Source organism: Podarcis melisellensis (genome assembly GCF_964234715.1).
Source record: "Podarcis melisellensis genome assembly, chromosome: 17".
NCBI lineage: Eukaryota > Metazoa > Chordata > Lepidosauria > Squamata > Lacertidae > Podarcis > Podarcis melisellensis.
In genome coordinates this window covers 38,697,572-38,711,506 of record NC_138534.1, presented here as the reverse complement: position 1 = coordinate 38,711,506, position 13,935 = coordinate 38,697,572, and the positions used below count along the sequence as shown (strand labels likewise).

Genomic DNA, 13,935 nt, shown 5'->3' with positions numbered 1-13,935 from the left:
ATGCAAAATAATGTAATGACATAGTAACTCTGCCATCAGAAATGGTAAGATCAAGAAACCAGTGGGGGAAGATTTCAGTCTCCCAGGATACTCCATGGCTGATGTGAAAATTGGGAAATGATTTCAAAGGCTCAATTTGGTGTGAAACAGCTGAATCAGAATTCATCAAGAAGTTGTGTTCTGTACATAAAGCCTTGGACAGAGACAGTGCTTTCTTGTCCCACACTGGGTGCTGACTAACATAGCAAAACTGGGATAGCGGCAAGAGTTTTCAGAGGAGTACTCATGCCCATCTGTTGCAGCAAAAATGACGGTGCTGTGGCACCTTAAATTCTCAACCAACTTCTCTGCAACTGTGTTATGTATAAAATATAGTTTTAATTGACTGTATGCACACACTTCTCTTGGGAGAAGGGCAATGACAGGCCTAGACAGCATCTTGAGAAGTAGAGACATCACCTTGCCAACAAAGGTTCGTATAGTTAAAGCTATGGTTTTCCCAGTAGTGATGTATGGAAATGAGAGCTGGACCATAAAGAAGGCTGATCGCCGAAGAATTGATGCTTTTGAATTATGGTGCTGGAGGAGACTCTTGAGAGTCCCATGGACTGCAAGAAGATCAAACCTCTCCATTCTGAAGGAAATCAACCCTGAGTGCTCACTGGAAGGACAGATTGTGAAGCTGAGGCTCCAGTACTTTGGCCACCTCATGAGAAGAGAAGGCTCCCTGGAAAAGACCCTGATGTTGGGAAAGATGGAGGGCACAAGGAGAAGGGGACGACAGAGGACGAGATGGTTGGATAGTGTTTTTGAGGTTACCAGCATGAGTTTGACCAAACTGCGGGAGGCAGTGGAGGACAGAGGTGCCTGGCGTTCTCTGGTCCATGGGGTCACAAAAAGTCGGACACGACTAAACGACTAAGCAACAACAACATGCACACACTTCATTCATGCAGTGGTGGACCTAACTGAGGGGTAACCCATGTGGTGCCCTTCACATGATGTTGGAATAAGATCCTCATCATCCCTGGCCACTGGTGATGCTGGCTGGGGCTCTTGAACGTTGAGAGTCTAGCATCACCTGGAGGACACCACGCTGGCTCTCCCCAATATGCTGCAGAACTGTATACCATGATAAATCTGTTAGCATTTAAAGTGCCACAGGCCTCAGCCCGCCCTTCTTGACCCTGGGTCCCCAGCTTTTGGTGCACTACAACTCAGCATCCCTAGCTAGCAGGGCTAGTGGTTAGGGATGGTGGGAGTTGCAGTCCAACAACAGCTCAGCTGGTAGAGCACAAGGCTCTTCATCTCAGGGTCATGGGTTTGAGCAGAGGTGGATTTAGGGGAGTGCACCATCCACCACCTTATTTCCCCAGAGGCACCTGTAGATAGAAATTAGCACATGCAATTTATATGCAGTTTTTGTTCTGTGGACCTGTGCCCTGAATCCTTAAGTAGATTTTGAATGGAAGGCAAAAGGTGCTGAATTTAAGAGCCCAAGGTCTGCCAATGGTTCGAGCCCTACATTGGGCAAAAGATTCCTGACTTGGGTTAGGCTAGATGGCCCTAGTGGTGCCTTCTAACTCCAAGATGTTATGATTCTATGATTCTACATGTCTGAGATGATCGACCTGAGATTCCCGCATTGCAGGGGGTTGGACTAGATGACCCTCGGGTCCCTCCCAACCCTACGAATTATCCTGGGACCGAAGGTCCAGAAAGGCTGCCAGGGGCCTCCAGTTGCCTTGAAGGAAATGGCTCTCCTACTGCTCATTACCTAGGATATATGAAGGTAGAGGATATATTTCGGAAAGTTCTCAACGCACAGAAGCTCCTCGAATTTGGAAGAATACGGAGAGGCCAGCCCAGGGGTAGGCAACCTAAGGCCCGTGGGCCAGATGGGGCCCGATCGCCTTCTCAATCCGGCCCACGGATGATCTGGGAATCAGCGTGTTTTTACACGAGTAGAATGTGTGCTTTTACTTAAAATGCATCTCTGGGTTATTTGTGGGGCATAGGAATTTGTTCATTCTTATTTTTCAAAATATAGACCGGCTCCCCCACATGGTCTGAGGGACGGTGGACTGGCCCAGGGCTGGAAAAGGTTGCTGACCCCTGGGCCAGCCCCTTGGCTACCTTGCAGTGTGGCTTATTTTTTTCCTGGTTTCAGAAATGGCGCCCACCACATGCGAAGAGATCCATGAATGACCGAGTCTTCGTGACCCCCTGGACCAGAGCACGCCAGGCACTTCTGTCTTCCACTGCCTCCCCCAGTTTGGTCAAACTCATGCTGGTAGCTTCGAGAACACTGTCCAACCATCTCGTCCTCTGTTCTCCCCTTCTCCTTGTGCCCTCCATCTTCCCCAACATCAGGGTCTTTTCCAGGGAGTCTTCTCTTCTCATGAGGTGGCCAAAGTACTGGAGCCTCAGCTTCAGGATCTGTCCTTCCAGTGAGCACCCAGGGCTGATTTCCTTCAGAATGGAGAGGTCCATGGGACTCTCAAGCGTCTCCTCCAGCACCATGATTCAAAAGCATCAATTCTTCGGCGATCAGCCTTCTTGATGGTCCAGCTCTCACTTCCGTACATCACTGCTGGGAAAACTATACGGCAAGGCATACCTGGGGGTACTGAGAGCAGGACTTCTACCAAGACGAGGCCCCGCCAACCAACCCCGCTCCGCCCGCTCTTCCCTCGCCGACCCCGGGCCGCCTTCCGCCCCCTCGAGGGTGGAGCGCCAGAGCCCTCGGCGCGCCCTGGACGCCACTGCAGCGCCGCCGCCGCCGCCTCCGCGCCCTACTCCGCCGACTTGGCGCTGCCCCGACGGGGTGTCTCCAGCGCAGCCCTCCGTCGCCCCCTCACGCCCTCTTTCTCTCTCCGGAGGCGGACGGACGGGACGGGACGGACGGCAGCTGTGGGAAGCCCGGCGGCTGCCCCGTCTACCTGGCAAGGTCATAGCGGGCTGGCCATGGAGGAGGCCGGGCGCCTTTGGCTGCGGGGAAGCGGCTGGCCGGCAGGTGGGCTCGCCCTGGGCGCGCGGCGCGCGGCGCTGCCGGTGGGCTGGACCTGCGCGTCTTCGCGGGGCGAGTAGACGGACGGACGGACGGCCGAGTTGCGCGTCGTCGCTGCGGCTGTTGCTGGAGAAGCGGCGGAAAAGTTTCCCTGCGGGCGCTGCTGCGCACTCCGGAGCGCGCGGCTGCTGCGTCTTCTTCTTCTCCGTGAGAAATTCGGGTCCTGGCAGGCGCGCGGGGGACGCAGCGAGGGTGAGAGTGTGGCGCTTTCTTTGGGGGGGGGGCTCTGCTTTTACCTGGTGGTGTCTTGGGAGGGGGGCTTTTTGGGGGGCTTCTTCTTAACACCCACCCACCGACGGGCAAATTTGCGGCCGGTTTTGAGGCAGCTGTGCGCTGCGCTCCTGAAGGAGCCTTTCGGGTTTGTGTGCTTTTTTATTTATTTAACAAAAAAAACTCGTTGTCTGAACACGTCTCAGGTTAGAAGTGGATTTGGAAGGGGGCTCCAGAGTGGGAACTTGAGTTGCGAGCCTATAGCGCATTTCCTTCAGAGCAAACCTCGTCGAAACGAAGTCAACAAGCTTAGGATTTCGTTGCGCGGCGCCTTCCAAGGGTGCCAAATTGAATAAAATATTGGGGGGGGGCAAGTAAGCCCCGCCCCGCATAATTGATCACATGACACTGTTTGAATGGCAATGGATGGGCCCAGCCCCCCCTCAAATATTTTATTGGGGGGGTCTAGGCCCCTTCATATTCATAGGACAGCCCCACCCTGGGAAGCAAGGCCCTCTGGGTCCAGCAGTGGCAACCTCAGGTTCCTAAAAATCGATGGGTCACGGAATCATAGAATCGTAGGGTTGGAAAGGGGCACACAAGGGTCATCTAGTCCAACCCGCAGGAATCTCGGTAATACAGTGGTACCTCGGATTAAGAACTTAATTCGTTCTGGAGGTCTGTTCTTAACCTGAAACTGTTCTTAACCTGAAGCACCACTTTAGCTAATGGGGCCTCCTGCTGCTGCTGTGCCGCCAGAGCACGATTTCTGTTCTCATCCTGAAGCAAAGCTCTTAACCTGAAGCACTGTTTCTGGGTTAGCGGACTCTGTAACCTGAAGCGTATGTAACCCGAGGTACCACTGTACATGACAGATGGCCACCCAACTCAGTTGGTAAAGCATGAGACTCGGGTTCGAGTCCCAGGTTGGGCAAACGATTCCTGCATTGCAGCGGGTTGGAATAGATGACTCCCGTGCTCCCTTCCAATTCTATGATTCAGCCTCTGCTTACAAAACCTGCAGGGAAGGAGAGTCCATCACCTTCCAAGGAAGTCCGTTCCACTGTTGAGCAGCTCTTACTGCAAGCTTGTTGGGGATTGGGCTGCCGATCTAACAGCTGTGACGTGGGTCCTTGCAGTCCTCCCTGGTTGTGTTTTGTGTCCTGTAAATCACGTGTGGATCAAAGTGAGAAAAGGTAACTGTGGATTAGAATGATTAACTCAGGGCCAGTTTCCAGCGAGGTTGCAGCAAGGATGAGATTGGCACAACTTGTGAAATCAAGTGTTCTGCCAAGGGAACTGTAAATGAGAGCATGTGAAATACATCTCAGGCTCTGGGTTGCTGCCGGTTTTTTTGTTTTAAACCAAATTAGAGGGTTTGGTGGGCACAATGCAGCGGGAAGGTCTCTTGCAGGAGCTGCATTGAAATAAAAAGGACAGAGACAGAGTTCTTTTCAAGGGAGCATGCTTGGAAGCAATTCTTTGTGAATTGGGCTCCACAGCTACAATCACGTGCACATGGGGGGAAAGTCCCATTGAACTTGGTTTCCTGTAGTGAGCAAGAATTGTTTTTCAGACACTCAGGCAGAGAAGTGGGTTCTTTGGGGTTTTTTGTTGTATAATGAACATAACATTAAAAAAGGAAAACCGAGAGGTACAAAAAAAAAAAAATTCATTCCAGTAGCACCTTAAAGACCAACTAAGTCAGTTCTTGGTATGAGCTTTCGTGTGCATGCACACTTCTTCAGATACACAAAGTGTGCATGCACACGAAAGCTCATACCAAGAACTGACTTAGTTGGTCTTTAAGGTGCTACTGGAAGGAATTTTGTTTTGTTTTGACTATGGCAGACCAACACGGCTACCTATCTGTAACGAGAGGTACAAGTCACTAAGCAGAGGCTTACATAGTAATGTCTAGCAACAGTCTTAACTTTTGCATTGCCCAGCTTCACTTCTACATAGTTCATGCCTGCGGAGCCCAGATGGGCAGTTACCTTTTTCAGTCTGACGGCCAAGATTGTCAATAATTTAGAGACACCCCCCCACACACACACAATTGAAGAAACTTGGGCCCCCAGCTGCTGTTGAACTACAGCTCCCATCATCCTTAGCTAGCAGGACCAGTGGTCAAGGATGATGGGAGATGTAGTCCAACAACAGCTGGGAACCCAAGTTTGAGAAACACCATAAAGGAAAAGTAGGACTATGAAGTGATGCTACACAGTGTAGCAATCTAACTACCCACCACAACTCCCCTTGGCTGAGCAAATGACGTGTGTCAATTTTTCAACAGTTGCTCTTAAGTCACAATTAAGCCTGTGTGGCTGAGGTAAGCCAGTAAATATTATTTGGGGCTAGTGATTTTTATGGGGTTGTTGATTTAGCTAGCTTGTAAGGTAAAGGTAAAGGGAACCCTTGACCATTAGGTCCAGTTGTGACAGACTCTGGGGTTGCGGCGCTCATCTCGCTTTATTGGCCGAGGGAGCTGGTGTACAGCTTCCGGTTCATGTGGCCAGCATGACTAAGCCGCTTCTGGCGAACGAGAGCAGCGCACGGAAACGCCGTTTACCTTCCCGCCGGAGTGGTACCTATTTATCTACTTGCACTTTGACGTGCTTTCGAACTGCTAGGTGGGCAGGAGCAGGGACTCAGCAACAGGAGCTCACCCCGTCGCAGGGATTCGAACCGCCGACCTTCTGATCGGCAAGTCCTAGGCTCTGTGGTTTAACCCACAGCGCCACCCACGTCCCTTAGCTAGCTTGTAAATGTGTTTAAATAACTAAATGGGAGATAATATCATAGGTATCCAGCCCCCCAAAGTATGTAGTGAGACAATGTTCCTTCTAAATTGTCTCAAGAAGTGCACCCAACAGAGGCATAAATCTCTCCTTAAACAAAATATTTTCTCGCAAATCAGATTCTTTCCCCCTCTCATTTTAAGCAAGGTGCCCTTACTGCCCATGTGTCCTTCTCTCCCCTTTTTGCCCTGCATAGAGGCATCCACATTATTGTTTTCTTCTCAAGTGCACACAAACATATGTGCCCCTCTTCACCATCCACACTCGCTTTGCAAAGCAGTTTTGGGGAACAAGTGGTTTCACCGTCTGCAGGATTTTTTTATTTAAAAAGGATTCTTCCTTTGAGATCTCACCCCTGACTAGCTTGGTCCATGGCCAGCGGAAGTCATTGTTGGGCCACAGTAGGGATAGACTCTGTGATGTCAGGTTCTACGTGTTAGGAAGTGGGCTGTCCATTCAAGCAGGTCAGAAATAAATATGTAATCCAAGGTACGTAGAGGTCACATTCCATCCAGAACATCAAATAAGGATCAGAGGGGTCAGAAGCCAGTGCAGAGTCAGAGCCAGGAAGAGGGCAAGAGAAGTCACCAGCACACTCTGCCCCCTTGCTGCTCATCTATCGTTCTAGATCAGTTACAAAGAAATCAAAAAGCACAGGTCCCAAAACCCATCTTTGGGTGAACCCACTTCTTACATTCATCCACTGAGATAACTTACCATCTATTCCTATTTGTTGCTTCCTGTTCTTTTACCAGTTACTATTCCATAAGAGAGGGACGCGGGTGGCGCTGTGGGTAAAACCTCAGCGCCTAGGACTTGCTGATCGCATGGTCGGCGGTTCGAATCCCCGCGGCGGGGTGCGCTCCCATCATTCGGTCCCTGCTCCTGCCAACCTAGCAGTTCGAAAGCACCCCCGGGTGCAAGTAGATAAATAGGGACCGCTTACCAGTGGGAAGGTAAACGGCGTTCCGTGTGCTGCGCTGGCTCGCCAGATGCAGCTTGTCACACTGGCCACGTGACCCGGAAGTGTCTGCGGACAGCGCTGGCTCCCGGCCTCTAGAGTGAGATGAGCGCACAACCCTAGAGTCTGGCAAGACTGGCCCGTATGGGCAGGGGTACCTTTACCTTTTTAATCCATAAGAGGGTCTCTACCCATGATAACTAAGCTTACACAGGAGCCTTTGAGGAGGGACTTGGTCAAAAGCTTTATGAAAGCCAAAGGATAAAGTCTCTTCTGGATCATCCCATTCATATGTTCACTGACACTCTAGAAAAGCCCCACCCACCTCTAAAATATTTGCTAGACCAGACTTACCGTTGAGGAAGCCATGCTGCTGGTTCTTCAACAAGACTTGTTCTTCTATATCTATATTGCAGATCATTTGGGGTTATTACTTGTTGTCATGTGAAGTGTTGTGTTTTTATACTGTAAACCACCTTGTGATCTTTGCAGGGTGGTATATTCTTCTTCTTCTTCTTCTTCTTCTTCTTCTTCTTCTTCTTCTTCTTCTTCTTCTTCTTCTTCTTCTTATTGTTAGTGTCGATATCAGAATGATTTAAACATGGTATTTAACAGGGAAATTAAATTTGGAACTAAAGTTATAATGGCACAATTGGTGAAACCAGGTGTTCTAGCACTGAAATTTTAACTTCACATATGCAAAATACGGTTTTGGTCATTTTAAAAACAATGAGAGGATTTAGTGAGCACAATCCACCTGGAAATAATGGTGCATGAGCTGCATTGAATAAAGGGGATCTGCTGAAGAACATCACATTCCTAATCATTTAAGTGGAGCAGATGAGTGATCCTTAGTGAATTGGGATCTGGGCATCACTGCAATTCATACACAGAACCTGTGTGCTGCCTGGTGTCCTGCTTTGTCAAAAGCCCAGAGGTACTTATTCCAGTTTAGTTGATGGATGAATTTGTGTAGGTCTGCTAAAGCAGTTAAAGAAATAATTTCATGGGAAGAATGAATGAGCAGATAGAATGGATAAGTAGAAATAAGCCAACTATTTGTGTCAATATATGTTTTTCTCCAAATGGGCTAGGCAAGTGTGACTACGAATCATTCAAAGGATTTCTGCCATATAGACAAGAGATCTTCAGCAGCCCTTACAATAGTCTAAGCATGACACGAGGATGGCCAAATAGATTACCATCTGCTACATCCTGACAAAAGCCATTTTGGACTGTGGTAACACAGTGTGCTTGATGTGGGAAGAGATTCCAGAATACTGTGTGCACTGCTGGCTGTCCTATTTAAAGAAAGTTCAGAAGCAGGTACCCATGAGGCAAGGTGACAATTAATCAAATAATTAAATAATTAAGGGGTCAGCTGACAGTGACAGGAAAGGAAGACAACTATTAATCTGTATTAAAAGCAATCTGGTTTAGAGCAATCTGGTTTTGGTACTTTCCAGATCCAAATAATGCTTCATTTCCTCTAAATTCAATATTTCACATAGATGTGAGAGAGGGACAACAAGTTATGTGTTTGTTGATTTAAAAAAAATAATGTCTTTTAGGATATGGTAAGAAGGCACACAGGGACACGGGTGGCGCTGTGGGTTAAACCACAGAGCCTAGGACTTGCCGATCAGAAGGTCGGTGGTTCAAATCCCTGCGACGGGTTGAGCTCCCGTTGCTCGGTCCCTGCTCCTGCTAAATTAGCAGTTCGAAAGCACATCAAAGTGCAAGTAGATAAATAGGTACTGCTCCGGCGGGAAGGTAAACGGCGTTGCCGTGCGCTGCTCTGGTTCGCCAGAAGCGGCTTAGTCATGCTGGCCACATGACCCGGAAGCTGTATGCCGGCTCCCTCGGCCAATAAAGCGAGATGAGCGCCGCAACCCCAGAGTCGGTCATGACTGGACCTAATGGTCAGGGGCCCCTTTACCTTTACCTTTAAGAAGGCACACAACAGCCAGAATTCTCCCCTGCTGGATTTCCTGTGGACGCATTTTGTAGCCAATACAGACAGAGAGTTAGAAGGGACCCTGGAGGTACTGTATTTTTCGCTCTATAAGGCGCACCAGACCACAAGACGCACCTAGTTTTTGGAGGAGGAAAACAAGAAAAAAAATATACTGAATCTCAGAAGCCAGAACAGCAAGAGGGATCGCTGCGCAGTGAAAGCATCAATCCCTCTTTCTGTTCTGGCTTCTGGGATAGCTGCGCAGCCTGCATTTGCTCCATAAGACGCACACACATTTCTCCTTTTTAGGAGGGAAAAAGTGAGTCTTATAGAGCAAAAAATACAGTATTATGGCCCAGTCCTCTGCTCAGCGCAGTGCAGGATCCACAGCTGCATCATCCCTAACAGATGGTCATTGAGCCTCGACTTAAATAACTCCACTGAAGGAGAGCCCACCTACCTCCTAAGGCAGCCTGGTGAACAGATTTTCCTGTTAGGAAATGTTTCCTAATCTTTAGCCTCATCTATTCCTCCTACAACTCCTACACATTGTTCTCGTTCTAATCTCTGGGGCAAGAGAGAGCAGGTCTGCTCCATCTTCTGCATGATGGAGCCCTGCAGATATCTGAAGACTGCTATCACGCCTCCCCTTAAATCTCCAGCTTCCCAAATTAAACATACTAGGACTTGCCGATCAGAAGTTCGGCAGTTCGAATCCCCGCGACGGGTTGAGCTCCCGTTGCTCGGTCCCTGCTCCTGCCAACCTAGCAGTTCAAAAGCACATCAAAGTGCAAGTAGATAAATAGGTACCACTCCAGCGGGAAGGTAACCGGCATTTCCGTACACTGCTCTGGTTCGCCAGAAGTGGCTTAGTCATGCTGGCCACATGACCCGGAAGCTGTATGCCGGCTCCCTCGGCCAGTACAATCATACCTCGGGTTGAATGTGCTTCGTGTTGAGCATGTTCGAGTTGCGCTCCGTGGCAACCCGGAAGTAACAGAGTGCGTTACTTCCTGGTTTCGCTGCTCGCACATGCGCAGACGCTCAAAATGACATCGCGCACATGCGCAGAATCGGCAAAACGCGACCTGCGCACACGCAGACGTGCCGTCGCTTGTTACGTTCGCTTCAGGATGTGAACGGATCCCGTTCGCATCCCGAGGTACCACTGTAAAGCGAGATGAGCTCCGCAACCCCAGGGTCACCTGTAACTGGACCTAACGGTCAGGGGTCCCTTTACCTTTACCTTTCCTCTTCCAGCCATTTCTCATAAGACTTTGTTCCTAGACCGCTTGCTCTCCTGGCTTCCTTCTGCAGGGCAAGCTCAATGGGCAGATTCACACCTTACCTTTGAAACACAACAAATGCATAGTGAAAAACACATGGCAAAGAATTCTGGGAACTATAGCTTGTAAAGGATTCTGGGAATTGTAGGTCTGTGAGGTGGAAGTCACGTGCTTTAACTGTGCTTCAAATGTATAATACAGAATGTGGCACTAAGAACTGTTGAGAATAAAGCAACCACACTTGCAATAAGTTATCTGACTCAGAGGGGCAGCAGTGGGGGCAACAGACAGAAAAGGAAAACCTTTTCTTCCTCCTCACCAATTCCTTTTCCTCTAGTAACTATTTGTTGGTAATTTTCAAACCATATGAAAAGTAGGCTCCTTTCTGTGCCCTAATTCAATTCCAGTGCATTCTGTCTTTATTTCACTTAGCTTTTGAGTCAAAACAGGATTTTCTGTTTGCTGACAGTGCAGCCTCAAGCCTATTATCCAAAAATCAACCTGGGCTTGTTCTGCTTCACTGAAGTATCTCCCACAGTATAACAGCGTTGGCATTTGAACTCATCTGGGTCTCATGACACAAACACAGGTGCAACTCTCATAGTGCTGACATAAGGGGAAAAACTTGCTTTAGTGAAATTAAGTTTTAAAAAACACACAGGGGAATAGATATGGGCAGGAATCTATATTTTAAAACAAATGCTCTATTGGAACTTACAGGAGAAGCCAAATGGAGAGCTAGTTACTAAGATGAAATGCATGTTGATGGTGTGCAAAAATATTTTAACTTAATACCAGCCTTAATCAAAGCTTATTAAGTAAAGCTTTGTGAGTACAATAAAGAGAAATAATTAATTTTGACACAATTTAATTAATTTACAAATAAAAGTATTTATACCCCCTTCTCATTAAATATCAGAGGGGCAGTTGCTCATTATTATTACATTGAGCACCTGTTATCTACTACTATTTTCAGGAATTAAAAAAAAACAACTTTTTACCTTTTGAGGGGGCGGGGGGGCATCTGTGTCATAGAATATTTTTAAAGTTCCATACATAGAATCATAGAATTGTAGAATTTGTATAGTAGGCCTGCAATTTACACAGTTGTTACGTTCTGGGGATCATCCCTAAAGCCAAAATTGTGTATAGTCAAAACACACTGGGTTCAATTCCTTATTCATTCTGTATTATTGATCTCCATACTGAAATTACTATGTCTTATAAGTCACTTTCTCCCCTGCAAGCATTTTCATAGCTGGTAACAGTTTTGATAACCTTGCAAAAACCAGTTTGTTCACGCTTCCTTAAGCTTAGCTGTTTCCAAAATGTAACACTGATAAATTATGTAAATGCTTCCCTAGAATCCCAAATTAATAGTAGAATTACTATATGGTGGTTCATTTAATTGAGAAATGCCAGCAGTGGTTTTGAAAATACTGATTGTGCAACATTATCCTTAACGCATTTATCTATCAATCACCCTGGTTTTCAGCCCCAAAGTCTCTCAGTGCAGCAGCAGCAACAACAACAATAAAAGCAACAACTACAACAAAAGAAGCAAATTTAGGCACCAGTTCTTAAAGTTACATAGTTCCCTAAACACCAGCTGGAATGGAAACAGCTCAGATTGGGGAGGAGTCAAAAGGCAACTGGTCTGTCAGTCTGTCTGATGGAGTAGGCCTTCATTCCCATCTCTCCCCCTGCTGGAATATTTATGGTGCAATCCTATACCTGTATGAGTTGGGGGCTGAGGCTAAAGTGGCTTAAAATGTTGTCTAATGTAAGTTTAGAAATGTCACATACTAGACCTTTATTGTTGGTCTAAAGTAGCAATTGCCAAACTAGGCATGGGAAGAAAGCATACACAACTCTTATTTGTTTTGTTTTATTTTATTGCTACTTCCAGATAATCGGACCAAAGAGCACACTTGTGGATGCTTCCTCAGAAATAAACCCTAAAATGTTATGTTTTAAAGATGTCAACCCTTGTCTTTTGTAACACTTGCATTTTCCAATGTGTGCGTTAGGATATCTGTTTGTTCTTTTTAAAAAACAAAAGCTTCCTTTTAGCAGTAATTTTAAAAGCCTCAGAGCATTGATAAAATGTGACGTTTTAAAACATGCTGTGGGTTAAACCGCAGAGCCTAGGACCTGCAGATCAGAAGGTCAGCGGTTCAAATCCCTGCGACGGGGTGAGCTCCCATCGCTCAGTCCCTGCTCCTGCCAAACTAGCAGTTCGAAAGCACGTCAAAAGTGCAAGTAGATAAATAGGTACCACTGTGGCGGGAAGGTAAATGGGGTTTCCATGCGCTGCTCTGGTTCGCCAGAAGCGGCTTAGTCATGCTGGCCACATGACCCGGAAGCTGTACATCGGCTCCCTCGGCCAATAAAGCGAGATGAGCGCTGCAACCCCAGAGTCGGTCACGACTGGACCTAATGATCAGGGGTTGCTTTACCTTTTAAAATATGGGAGAAATTATAGCAGGAATAAGCACCATTTGGGCAGTTAACCAGCGAAATGTTATCAAGGATCACATATTCTAATGGATTTGTGTAAAAAAAAGCATAGTGGAACTGCCCGAACTGATGTGTTTTGAATGAATGGCGGGGTTCGTCGCTCGAATTTCCCTGTGTCACTTTCATTCCTGCCAAGTAAAATCATCTATTAACTCTACAATAACTACAGTCTACTCAGAGAGCTGAAGGCAAAGCCTTTGGGTTCGAAAGGGGGGGGGGGAGCAGGTTTTTTGTGTTTGTGTCGAGAGTGAATCACGCACAGACCTTTACAGAGAGGATGTGCGTGTTTTCTACTGACCCTCTTCATACTTTCAGGGATAATGCCCGGTCTTACAGGTAGCATCGGCCTTCATTAAAAGCAAAGATCTACTATTAAGTGCTGAGAGTAGAAAGCCTTTTGTCGAAGTTCTTTGCTTCCTTCCCTTCCTCTCCAACGGCTGAAATAGGCACCACAAAGCTGGTTTTTTAATCGCACTCCTGCCCCTGCATTTTTCCAACCCAATTAGGCCATTACCAGGGCTAAATGAGGCATAGAGCCTCCAAAAGTCACACCGTCGTCCCGGAGATGGAACGTGTGTTGCCGTGGACCTGGCAGGGAGGTGAGCTGGCTGATGCTCACTGAAGGGTGACCCGAGGTGTTTGCGCATTCCAGCTTGTGCAGAAAGATCACCTTCACAGAGAGAAAGTGTAACCAATATATTTTGGTTTTTGATTAAAAAAAGCACACTTCCAAAAATTATTTTAAGGGACCTTGTGCGCTTAAGCAGGGCTGCCCTCATTACTGTCCATTTGTTAGGATCCCCGGTAGAGTCGGGTATTAACAAATTATTGGTACGGGCTGCAATAAGAAGAATTAAAGTTGCTATGCTGTACCGTTTCTGCTTTCAGACCTGTGCTCTCTGCTACTCAGAGCTATTGTGGAATTGTCTGCTGGGGGGGCGGGGCAGGTGAGTCTAGGATCCTTTGACCTGCCCCACCTATTCAACAACATTCTTAGTCCTTTCTTTGTAGGACTGTCTGGCTACAGAAGTGTAAAATGACGCATGTTGGGGCAAAAAATATCTCAATTTTACATATATGCTCATGGGGTCTGAACTTGCAGTGACAGACCAGGAGTAAGAACTTAGGGT

The 13,935-nt window shown here is 47.3% G+C and overlaps 1 protein-coding gene across 2 annotated transcripts in view; it reads left to right on the top strand.

The window, feature by feature from the left end:
- The first annotated feature begins 3,155 nt into the window (after positions 1-3,155).
- Positions 3,156-13,935, top strand: part of CASR (calcium sensing receptor) — a 51,864-nt gene continuing 41,084 nt past the window's right edge. The window contains exon 1 of one of the 2 annotated variants that reach the window (XM_081893878.1): positions 3,156-3,262. The gene's annotated coding sequence lies outside the window, so the exon portion shown is untranslated. Of the gene's footprint in view, positions 3,263-4,754; positions 4,835-13,935 lie in introns of those variants that run through there. The other variant, XM_081893879.1, reaches the window with a different exon arrangement.